Raw genomic sequence first — 13,064 nt, 5'->3', positions numbered from 1 at the left:
AGGATAATGCCAAGAGTTTGGAGTATGCTCTTGCAATGGGAATGACAGAGCAAAGGTTGCTGCCTAGCCAATTGAAGTAGAACATCACACCCAAATGTCTCAAGCCTCTGGTCAGAGATAAAAATTTAGAGGTGTCTCTCCCACCTAAAAGACTGGGCTTCCCCTGTTTTTCCCTCCATATCTTTTACTTTAAAAGGACCATTCAGGCATTTGCCTGTGAACTTAACATGACCCGTGTCCTATTTTTCTATATTTATACTGCTCTCTCTCTCTCTCTCTCTCTCTCTTTCTCTCTCTCTCTGTCTCTGTCTCTCTCCCCTCTCTCTCTCTGTGCCTGACTCTTTGCTTCTTCATTCCTGCCTCATATCATTAGGGAATGGAGAACCGTCCTCCCAACTCTTTGAACCCTTTCTGACCAGGATCTGTAAGTAATAAATCTTTGAACTTATTTCCCGTCATGGTGGTAATTTGAATTTTTGCCTTCCATTTGAATATCCTGTGTCTAACCAAGGCCAGGCTTTACCTGGGATGTTGTGGGGAACACAAGATCAGGGTCCATGTGACAGAACAGTGGTCAGGCAGGCATAAACTAAACACAGATTAGACAAGAACCACAGTGACATCTGCCATTATAAACAAATTTCCCACATGATGGGCTACCTGATCAATGGTTGGACAACTAGGCACAAGAATTATCCTGTGAAAGGCATACTGGAAACACCTACCTTCAGCTCCTCTTCATTTCCAGTTATGGAAACCTTACCAGCTACTCTGGTACTGGAACCTCAGTTTGGCTGGGGATTTTAAAAACAGCCCCGTAGGCAGGCTTCCCATGAATTAAACCAACTGAAATTGAACAGATCAAAGAATGAGCCAGATGAGGAATGTCCTTGTTTTAACCAAGCAGTCTATTTGTCCTATTTATCCACATGCAACTGAAAGTGTTAGCAACTGCAGAGATCCCTCCGTTTTGAGCTAGAAGGTTGCAGTTCTATGATCTACTATCCTATCACAGGGCTAAATTAAAGCAGAGAGTGAGGTCAAGTGGGTCTGGAAGTCTGACTCTATAAAAGGGATTACTAGTAAAGTTTGGATAAACAATTGCATCAAGGATGTTGATAAAGCTAGCTACTGGGTGGATTAAAAATTCTTTTAGGTCATGTAAAAATATGGGTTTGGCATGGCATATCCAACTTTTTATGGAATCTAATCATTGTAAAATTCTAACTACTTTTGACCCTTGAACAACGTAGGTTTGAAATGTGTCGGTCCAGTTACACATGAACTTTCTTCTGCTCATGCCATTCCTGAGACTGTGAGAATAACCCCTCCTCTTCCTTCTCTTCCACAGCCTACTGAAAGTGTGGATGATGAGGACAAAAACCCTTATCATGACCCACTTCACTTAATAAATGGTAAATATATTTTACTAAAATATACAAATACATAAAATATATAAATACAAAACCCTTATGATGATCCACTTTCACTTAATGAATAGTAAATATGTTTTGTCTTACATAGGATTTTCTTAATAACCCTTTCTCTTCTCTAGCTTTCTTTATTGTAAGAATATAGTACATAATGCATTAAACAGAAAAAAATATGTGTTAATTCTTACGGTTTCCAGTCAGCCGTAAGCTATTAGTAGTTATGTTTCTGGGGAGTCGTATGTTATATGTAGATTTTTGACTGCACTGGGAGTCAGTGCCTCCAACCCTCACTTTATTCAAGGATCAGTTGTACAGGTATTATCCTGACAAGTGAATGAGGTAAGCATAAGTAAGAAAAAATTAAGAGGGGTTAGGGTGTCGTTGTGATAGAGAGTCTTATTTCAATAAGACTTCAGTAAGTCAATAAGTTTTATTTCAAGTGTGACTTCATAAGAAGTCATACCTTTTTAACTTTTATGTTAGGTTCAGGGGTACTTGTGCAGGTTTGTTATTCAGGTACATTGTGTGTCATGGGGGTTTGGTGCACGCCTCATCCAGGTAATAAGCATAGTACACGATAGATGGTTTTTCAATCCTCACCCTCCTCCCACCCTCCAACTTCAAATAGGCTCTTGTGTCTGTGTTCCCTTCTTTGTGTCCATGTGGACTCCATGTTTCCCTCCCACTTATAACTGAGAACATGTGGTATTTGGTTTTCTGTTCCTGTGTTAGTTCACTTATAATAATGGCCTCCAGCTCCATCCATGGTGCTGCAAAGGACATGATCTCTTTTTGTGGCTGTGTAGTATTCCATGGTGTATATGTACCACATTTTCTTTTTCCAATCTATTGCTGATGGACATGTAGGTGATCCTATATCTTTGCTTTTGTGAATAGTGCTGCAATGAATATATGCATGCATGTGTCTTTATGATAGAACGATTCCTTTGGGTATATACCCAATAATGGGATTGCTGGGTTTAATGGTAATTCTGCCTTAAGTTCTTTCAGAAATCACGACTGGGTTTTTCACAGTGTCAGAACTAATATACATTCTCACCAGTAGTGTATAAGAATTCCCTTTCCTCTGCAACCTCACCAGTGTCTGTTATTTTCTTCACTTTCTAGTAGTAGCCATTCTGACTGGTTTGAGATCGTATCTCATTGTGGTTTTGATTTGTATTTCTCTAATAGTTGGTGATGTGGAAAATTTTTTCATATGTTTGTTGGCCACGTGTATGTCTCCTTTTGAAAAGTGTCTGTTCATGTCCTTTGCTCACTTTTTTGGGGGGGGGTGGGGTCGGGGAACAGAGTCTCACTCTGTCGCCTTGGCTGGAGTGCAGTGGCGCAATCTCGGCTCACTGCAACCTCCACCTCCCAGGTTCAAGCAATTCTCCTGTCTCAGCCTCCCAAGTAGCTGGGATTACAAGCATACACCACCATGCCTGGCTAATTTTTTTTGTGTTTTTAGTAGAAGCAGGGTTTCACCATATTGGCCAGGCTGGTCTCGAACTCCTGACCTTGTGATTTGCCTGCCTCAGCCTCCCAAAGTGCTGGAATTACAGGCATGAGCCACCGTGCCCGGCCCCTGCTCATGTTTTAATTGAGTTGTTGTTTTGCTTGTAAATTTGTTTAAGTTCCTTATAGATTCTGAATATTAGACCTTTGTGAAATGCATAGTTTGCAAATATTTTATCCCATTCTGTAGATTGTCTGTTTATTCTGTTAATAGTTTCTTTTGCTGTGCAGATGCTCTTCCGTTTAGGTCCTATTTGTCAATTTTTGTTTGTGTTGCAATTGCTTTTGGCATCATTGTGAAATCCTTGCCAGGGCCTAGGTCTAAAATGGTATTTTCTTGGTTCTCTTCCAGGGTTTTTATAGTTTTAGGTTTTAGGTTTAAGTTTCTAATCCATCTTGAGTTGTTTTTTGAATGAATATGATGTAATGAAGTGGTCCAGTTTCAGTCTTCTACATATGGCTAGCCAGTAATCCCAGCACCATTTGTTGAATGGGTAGTCCTTTCCCCCCTGCTTATTTTTGTTGACTTTGTCAAAGATCAGATGATTGTAGGTGTGTGGTTTTATTTATGGGTTCTCTAACCTGTTCCATTGGTTTATATGTCTGTTTTTTGTACCAGTACCATGGTTTCTTGGTTATTGTAGCCTTGTAGTGCAGTTTGAATTCAGGCAGTGTGATGCATCAAACTTTGCTCTTTTTGCTTCAGATTGCCCTGGCTATTTGGGCTGTTTTTGGTTCCACGTGAATTTTAAAAATAGATTTTTTTTTTCTAATTGTGAGAGAAATGTCATTGGCAGTTTGATAGGAATAGCATTGAGTCTCTAAATTACTTTGGGCAGTATGGTCATTTCAACAATATTGATTCTTCCTCTCCTTGAACGTGGAATATTTTCCATTTGTTTGTGTTATCTCTCATTTCTTTGACCAATGTTTTATAATTCTTGTAGAAATGTTTCATCACTCTGGTTAGCTGTATTCCTAGATATTTCATTCTTTTTTTGTGGCTGTTGTGAATGAGATTGCATTCTTGATTTGGCTCTCTTCTTGGATGTTGTTGGTGTATAGAGATGTTACTGATTATGGTACGTTGTGTATCCTGAGACTTTGTAGAAGTTGTTTATCAGAACTAGAAGTTTTTGGGCAGAGACTATGGGTTTTCTAGTTATAGAATCAAATTGTCTACAAACAGAGGTAGTTTGATTTTCTCTCTTCCTATTTTGATGCCTTTTATATGTTCCTCTTGCTTGATTTCTCTGGCTAGGACTTCCATTACTATGCTGAATACGAGTGGTGAGAGTGGTCATCCTTGTCTTTTTCTATTTCTCATGTAAAATGCTTCCAGCTTTTGCCCACTCAGTATGATGTTGGCTGCAAGCTCGTCACAGATTGCTGTCATTATTTGGAAGTATATTCCTTCAAAGCCTGGTTTTTTTTGGGTTTTTAACAAGAAGGAATGTTGAATTTTATAGAAACTCTTTTATTCATCTGTTGAGATCATCATGTGGTTTTTGTTTTAGATTCTGTTTATGAATCACATTTACTTACTTGCATATGTAGAACCACCTTTACATCCCAGGGATAAAGCCTACTTGATCATGGTGGATTAGGTTTTTGATATGCAGCTGCATTTGGTTTGGTACTATTTAGTGGATGATTTTTGTCTGTGTTTGTCAAGGATATTGGCCTGAAGTTTTTTTTTTTTTTCTTGTGTCTCTGTCAGGTTTTGGTATGAGGATGATGCTGACCTCATAGAATGAGTTAAAGAGAGTCCCTCATCCTCAACTTTGTGGAATAGTTTCAGTAGGTATGGTAACATCACTTCTTTATAATCTGGTAGTATTTGACTGTGACTTTGTCTGGTCCTGAGCTTTTTCTAGCTGGTAGGCTTTTTACTACTGATTCAATTTTAGAAACTATTATTGGTTTGTTCAGGGATTCAGTTTCTTCCTGTTCAATCTTGGAAGGTTGTATGTTTTCAGAAATTTATCCATTTCTTCTAGGTTTTCTAGTTTGTGTGCAAAGAGGTGCTCATAGTAGTCTCTGAGAGATTTTTTTTTTGTATTTCTGTGGGGTCAGTGGTAATGTCCCCTTTGTCTTTTCTGATTGTGTTCATTTGGATCTTCTCTCTTTTTTTGTTAGTCTGGCTAGTGTTCTATCAATCTTATTTATTTATTCTCTCAAAAAATCAAGTCCTGGATTTGATTTTTTTTAATGGCTTTTCACATCTCAATTTCCTTCAGTTCAGATCTGATTTTGGTTATTTTTGCTCTTCTGCTATCTATGGGGTTGGTTTGCTATTGTTTCTCTAGTTCCTCTAGGTTTGACATTAGGTTGCTAATCTGAGAACTTTCCAACCTTTTGATGCAATACTATAAACTTCCCTCTTAACACTGCTTTAGCTGTGTTCCAGAGATTTAGGTATGCTATATCTTTGTTCTCATTAGTTTCAAAGAATATTTCAATTTCTAAGTTAATTTTATTATTTACCTAAAAGTTATTCAGGAGAAGCTTGTTTAATTTTAATGTAATTGTATAGTTTCAAGCGATTTTTTTGAATTGATTTATCTTTTCATTTCACTGCGGTCTGAGCGTGTGGTTGGTTGGCATGTTTTCTTTTCTTTTTTTTTTTTAAACTTGCTAAGGATTGTTTTATGTCTGATTGTGTGGCTTATTTTAGAATATGTGCCACATGCAGATGAGAATAATGTGTATTCTGTTGTTTTTTTGGTGGAGAGCTCTGTAGATGTCTGCTGGGTCCATTTTGTCAAGTGTCAAGTTCAGGTCCTGAATACCTTTCTCTGTTTTCTGCCTCAGTGATCTGTAATACTCTCAGTGGATTGTTGAATTTTCCAACTAGTATTGTGTGGTTATGTCAGTCTCTTCATTGATCTCTAAGTACTTTCTTTATGAAACTGGGTGCATATATATTTGGGATAGTTAAGTCCTCTTGTTGAATTGAACCCTTTACCACTTTATAATGCCCTTCATTGTCTTTTTTCATCTTTGTTGGCTTAAAGTCTGTTTTGTCTGAAATTAGAATAGCCACTTCTGCTTTTTTTCTGTTTTTCATTTGTTTTATAAGTTCTTCTCCATCTCTTTACTTTGACCGTATGGGTGTCATTGTATGTGACATGGGTCTCTTGAAGACAGCATACCATTGGATCTTGCTTGTTTATCTTGCTTGTTTAGCTAGTTTGTGGATTTTAATTGGGGGAATTTAGCACATTTGTATTCAAGGTAACAATTGATATGTGTGGAATTGTTCCTGTCATCATGTTGTTAGCTGGTTATTAAGTAGACTTGTTTGTGTGGTTGTTTTATAGTGTCACTGGTCTATGTATTTAAGTGTGTTTTAGCAATGGCCAGTAATGGTCTTTCCTTTCCATGTTTAGCATTTGCTTCAGGACCTCTTGTAAGGCAGCCCTGGTGGTAACAATATCCCTTAACGCTTGCTTGTCTGAAAAGGAATTTATTTCTCTTTTGCTTATGAAGCTTAGTTTGGCTGGATATAAAATTCTTGGTTGAAAATTATTTTCTTTAAGAATGTTCAATGTAGGCCTCCATTCTCTTCTGGCTTGTGCAGTTTCTGCTAGAAGACCCTCAGTTATTCTGTTGGGGCTCCCTTTGTAGGTGACCTGCCACTTTTCTCTAGCTTCCTTTAACATTTTTTTGTTTCATTTCTACCTTGGGGAATCTGATGACTATGTGTCTTGGGGATAGTGCTCATGTGTAGTATTTCACATGGGTTCTCTGCATTTCTTGAATTTGAATCTTGGCTTCTCTAGCAAAGTTGGGGAAATTTTCATGGATGATATCCTAAGTATGTTTTCCAAGTTGCTTGCTTTCTCTCTCTGTCTTTCGGGGACAACAATGAGTCATAGAATTGGTCTCTTTACATAATCCCATATTTCTCAGAAATTTTATTCATTCTTCTTTATTGTCTAAGTTGTTTTGGAAATCAGGTCTTCCATCTCTTAGAATCTTTCCTCAGCTTGATCAATTTAATTGTTAATACTTGTAATTGTATTTTGATATTCTTGAAGTGAACTTTTCAGCTTTCTCAGCTTGGTTTGGTTCTTTATTAAAATGGCCATTTCATCTTCTTTCATCTCCTGAATTGTTTTATTGCATTTCTTAGAATCCTTGGATTGAGTTTTGCTCTTGAAGGTTGATGATTTTCATTCCTAACCATATTCTGCATTCTATGTCTGTCATTTCAGCAATTTCAGCCTGGTTAAGAACTATTGCTGGGGACCTAGTGTAGCTCTGACTTTTTGAGTTTCCAGAGTTCTTGCACTGTTTCTTTCTTATCTGTGTGGGCTGGTGTTCCTTTAGTCTTTGAAGTTACTGTACTTCGGATTTTTTTTTTTTTTTTGCATTTATCTTCTTTTTTTCTCTTAAGTGTTTGATTGTGGTATCAAGTGTGTGCAGTCAACTGGCTTCATTTCTGGATGATTTTAGGAGGCCAAGGCTCAGCTCAGCACCCATGAATTGTGGGCTCTAACTGTGGGGGGCTGAGACTGGGCCTCTAGCTTTGTTCTCCAGCTGCTCAAGGTTAGCAACCTGCCATGCTGGAGGAGAAGAAGTGTTGCTGGTCTGCTGGTCACCACACTCCCATGAGTGGTGCTAGCTAAAGTACATTTTTAGGGAAGTGACATTGGGATCCTTGCCTCCTTACACATGTTAGCAGCCACAGAAACACAGCATGGTACATGCATCATGGCTGAGGCTGAGTACTAGCAGGAACAAGGCTGAGGCATTATAGTGTATACTCATGGCAGTGGCAGCAGCTGTGGTATGACAAGGTATGGGATGTGGACAGGGGCAGGGTTGCTGGAGTCCATGTGTCCGCTCATGCCAGTGTTGGCAACAACAGGGGTGGGACACAGGCGGGCCTGGAGCTGCTGGCTTCCATGAGTGTGTTTGCACCAGTAGAGGTGGCAGTGCAAGGTGGTGGGGCAGAGCTGCTGGTGTCCATGCCTATGTTCACACCTGTGGCGGCACGGGGGAGGGGGGCTGGTGTTGCCAGCATACATTTGCACATTCACACCAGAAGTGGCAAGATATCTAGGTGCCAACACGTCAGCAGGTGGTGTGGTGGGATGTGCTCACACCAGCAGCAGTGGCATGACATCCTGTTTGCTCATATGCATATCAGCCGAGGAGGGGAGTTGAGGTCTGCCTGCATGTGTGCATAAGCAAAGTGGTATGGTGGTGGCTGTGGGTGAGTATATGCCAGCAAAGTGGTGTGGGGGAGGCTGCAGTGGGGAGAGTGTACAGGTGGGCTGGGACACTTTGATGGGGGCCACTCTGCTGCAGTTCTCAAACATGTTCTGCTGGTGAAGGAACTACGATAAAGACCCCGGGAAGCACTGTGGTAGGGCATCCCAGGCTGTACTGCAAGCAGGCAAGGCTAGGCTGGGGCCCTGGGAGATGAGAGCAGACAGGGTGGCACTCAGATTGGACAGGTCCCATGTCACAGGCAATATCATGCTGGTCTGTCCAGGTCCAACAGTTGCCCCAAGGCTAAAGTCTTCTAGAGGAAAATGGTGAGCCTTGTGGAATGGGCATCCCTGGTGGTTCTCCACTGCAGACATTTCAGCACCAAACCATCTGGGCTCTGCACAGGCTGGAGTATTGACCGTACCACCTCTCTAAGTAGCTCTCCCTGCCAGCTCAAGTGCCTGTGGGGGTTGTGAGGTCTCCTGTTGCTAGGATTCCTCAGGTCTACGGCAAGAGCAGACCACTCCCTGCCTGTTTAACTCACCCCTTCCCCAGTTGTCGCTGGTTGCCAGGAATGAGTCCCGGTGCATTGTAGCCTTGTGCAGGGTTCCCAGCTTCCTCCCACTTCAGCCCAGCATCTGCATCCCATCTCCATCCACTCTCAATGCTTTCCCTCTGAAGATCTGCTTGGAGTGTGACAGTCTTCCATATGTCCTAGTCTCGGTGGCAGATGATCCTCCTGGCTGTGTCTAGTTAACCATCATGACTGAAACTCTGAAGTCATCAACTTCTTACCCTGGTTTGCAGTTTGAATGTCCCTGGTTATGGCTTCATGGATTGTAGTGAACTCCTGATTGGCTCACATATCAGGCAGGAATGTTGTCCCTTGACACTTACATTGAGGGGTTCACCTCCAGCCTATAGAGGAATGGAGCAGATTTTGTTGTTAGTACAGGACTTGTAGCCAGGTAATGGAGAAAACTAGAACAATTTGGAATCAAGTATGGTCTACAAATAGATAATAAGAACTCAAAAACAATGAACAGAGATACAGTCTAATAATAGGTGCACAATAGTTTTTTTTTTTAATTTTCCCAAAACATATTTTTTCTGTCTTCGGTCATCCCCGTTTCTAAGAAAGATAATCAGAGTATGACTATTTTGATAGCAAAATAAGTTTAGTATCATCAAACTTGGCCTGATTATTTACTTAAGCGCAGTAAAGATTGTGATTAGCCAAATAAGCTCTTTTTAAAGGTTGCTCTGCTGGAGCTTTTAATAAGGATTATCAGATTACACTTTTCAGAGCCTCTTCATGCTAGGAAGCCAAACCAAGGCAGACTTCAGACTTTGCCTGCTGTACAGATTTGGGTGAATTCCTCTCTTCTCCGGGTCCCCAAAATATTTTGAGGTCCCTGGGCCTTCAGGAAGTGACTTTTTTTTCCTCACTCAGTATAAGGCTAGGAACCCTCAAAGCCATGAATTCTATGGACTTTCCCAAATGTGGTGTCCCAATGACTGTCTTGGTAATATAACTAGTATTGCCAACTGTATCCTGTTATAAAGAGAGCAGATTGTGATTTAACTTATGCAAACAATATCACCATAAAAACTAGAAAATATATATATTGTTTCTGATTCCTAGAGGGACCAAGTAGACAGAAAAATTAAATGATTTCAATTTTGTTCACAAAATTATACTTTACCAAATTATAGTGAGCCCTAGATACCTTAAAATAAAGAAGTTTCCTTAAATCTGGAAAACAAAACATTAAAATAAAGAAGCAAGAAAATTCCAAAATAAAAAATATGAAAACATTATCCTCATCAGTTCATTTATTCCCGTGTAATTAATTCTTGTTCTGCTTGATGTTGGAGCAACGGTTTCATGAAGTCATCAGTTTCTTCATTAGATTTATGGACATTCTTATCAAGTCCAATGGTATGATCTTAAAGTTGCCAGAATCCTGTACTTTTCAGAATCTTTTCCATGAGTCTTTTTGAAGACAAAGCACTTAAGGATTACAGTTGCTGGGCCAGGTGTGGTGGCTCATGCCTGTAATCCCAGCACTTTGGGAGGCCAAGGCGGGTGGATCACCTGAGGTCAGGAGTTCGAGACCAGCCTGGCCGAAATGGTGAAACCCTGTCTCTACTAAAAATACAACAATTAGCTGGGCGTGGTGGCAGGCGCCTGTATTCTTAGCTTCTCAGGAGGCTGAAGCAGGAAAATCACTTGAACCTGGGAGGTGGAGGTTGCAGTGAGCTGAGATCACGACACTGCACTCCAGCCTGGGCGACAGAGTGAGACTTGATCTCAAAAAAAAAAAAAAAAAAAGGAAAAAAAAAGGATTACAGTTGCTTGAAAAAGCATTCAAAAATAATTAACTGTGGGTGACAAGACTCGAAATGGTCATGGTTTCAAATCTGATGAGCTCATTCTCAGCAAACTATCACAAGGACAGAAAACCAAACACCACATGTTCTCATTCTTAGGTGGAAATTTGACAATGAGAACTCTTGGACACAGGGCGGGGAACATCACACACTGGGGCCTGTTCGGGGGTCGGGGGCTGGGGGAGGGATAGCATTAGGAGAAATACCTAATGTAAATGACTAGTTGATGGGTGCAGCAAACCAACATGGCACATGTATACCTATGTAACAAACCTGCATGTTGTGCACGTGTACCCTAGAACTTAAAGTGTAATAATAATAATAAAAATCTGATGAGAGTGCATTATAATGATGACACTGTTGATAAGGAAATTTGGTTATTTCTGTGACATACAACATTTTAACATAATGGCTGAAATGATGACTGATAACATTTCAGTTTTCTAGGAATCTCATGCAACTTTTGGAGTGCATATTAGTGACATCTATAAAAATAGAGTCAAAGAAGGTTAAATATCACTTTTTATTTGACAGTGTGTCCCAATAATTTAACTTATCAAATAAGCCTAATTGGTTTAATATCTCTCTTCCTTTGAAGAGGTTTAGGAGCCCTTTGGAATGTTCTAACATTAATTTAGGATCAAGAAAGACTTAATTTAGGATATGATTTTGAGAAGTTTTTGAAAGACGTCACAAGGTTTAAAGCACTTCACTAAACAGTATCACCAATCATTATGAAACAAAGACAAATACAGATATGTTACATAGCTTTCAAAAGACTTAGGTCTCTGAAGATTTACAAGACTCATTTTTTAAAAAAAAATCGAAATACCTGATAAAAGACCCATAAAAAGACAAAATACCTTATAAAAGACGACAAAAAAATCCTGACAAAACACTGAATTTATTATTTTTTTGTTCCTTAGGTAGATCACTGAAAGGATATGAAAATGTTTCCTAGTCTCTTATCAACACTCCAAGGAAATACCCATTTTCAAAAGCAAAGACCCGATTCTAGTTTTGCATCAGGGTACTTTTGATATTAAAGCTCATTCAAAAAAACCTCTTATAATAAATTTATTCCATTTTAGCATGCTTGACCCCACATGAAATTCTTTTCACAATCCTATTATGTTCTTGTATCTCTTTGGTCTTTCATATACTTTTTCACATTGTGGAACAACCAGTCATTCTATTTTAGGATAAAAATTGTTCTCTTTTTCCCTTAAGGCAAACACAGCATCATACATATGCCTTTTTTTAAAATAAAATATGCCTTCCTTTCCTCACTTATAGAGTTGTTTTCCTTTATTTTAGTTTTAGTTACCACATATTAGAATTTTCAAAATCGCTTATGATCTTAATTTTTATGTGAAACTATACAGGAAGCAAGTTTGAACTGTCATATGCTAACATTTTATAGATATACTTTTCATATCACAATTTTTTTGTTTAACAACAGACTCAAATATATTAAACTTCACTATACCTATAAAAACAAGCTTCCAAAGTATTGATACTTTATATTTATGTTCAGCAATTAATGTTTCAATAATTTAACTTACTTAGGAATGACTTAGACATTTTATGACTATTATTTCATTTAACATAACATAATATTAAGATGCTCAGTGATGAAACAAGATTTTTTTTTTAAAGTTTTATTTTACTTTCAGGGGTACATGTGCAGGTTTGTTATATAGGTAAACTTGTGTCATGGGGGCTTGTTTTACAGATTATTTCATCATCCAGGTATTAAACCTAGTACCATTAGTTATTTTTCCTGATCCTCTCCTTCCTCCCACCCTCTACCCTCCAATAGGCCCTAGTATGTGTTGTTACACTCTTATGTGGCCATGTGGAAAAATATTTTTGAAACTATGAAAAGCTTTCTTATAAAGTTTATTCCATTTATATTTACCTAATTTACTCATTCTTAACAATTCAATTGCTCATTAAGCAAAGCTAGCTATTGGAGGAGTTCATAAAATGCCAACCTACAATGTGTTGCTTTCGTATACTAATCACTTTGAGCTTAAGGCTCTTGAAGAATAGCAAAATGTAAGGCAAGGCTCTCTGAATTCCCCTTATCTATCTAAAGACAGATCCTTCAAAAGGAACTCAACTGTCATGAGTCCTCTGAAGATGACTCTTATCACATAATAGGAGGTCAGAAGTCGACATCACACCCAGACAGACCTCCTCACAAACCACCATCTGTTCTTCTAAGAGACCATTAATCTTCCCTCCAAATCAGTTACTCTGAGGATGTCTCTTCTTCATCCCCTGACCATTTTACCCACTCCAGCGAAGGGGTTGAATCAAGGGACCCTTGCCCTATTCTTGATCCACCTACCTGATTGTTGCCCTGAGCAATTCTTACCTGAGCACTTCTTACCTTGTCATCTCTGCCTTGTGGTTTTTAAAATTTTTACAGAAAGGGAGAAACAGAGCACACTTGTTTGGGGTACTGCAAAGTTGAGGAACTAGCAGAGA

The 13,064-nt window shown here is 39.1% G+C and overlaps 1 long non-coding RNA gene across 1 annotated transcript in view; it reads right to left on the bottom strand.

The window, feature by feature from the left end:
- The window catches only part of LOC129529930 (uncharacterized), a 51,052-nt gene that overhangs the window by 13,035 nt on the left and 24,953 nt on the right, over positions 1-13,064 (bottom strand). The window contains exon 2 of the long non-coding RNA XR_008675450.1: positions 8,970-9,092. This is a non-coding gene — a long non-coding RNA (uncharacterized lncRNA). The remainder of the gene's footprint in view (positions 1-8,969; positions 9,093-13,064) is intronic.

The sequence above is a fragment of the Gorilla gorilla genome, chromosome X (genome assembly GCF_029281585.2).
Source record: "Gorilla gorilla gorilla isolate KB3781 chromosome X, NHGRI_mGorGor1-v2.1_pri, whole genome shotgun sequence".
Taxonomy (NCBI): domain Eukaryota; kingdom Metazoa; phylum Chordata; class Mammalia; order Primates; family Hominidae; genus Gorilla; species Gorilla gorilla.
The sequence above is the reverse complement of the archived record's forward strand: the minus strand, read 5'-3'. Positions and strand labels throughout refer to the sequence as shown.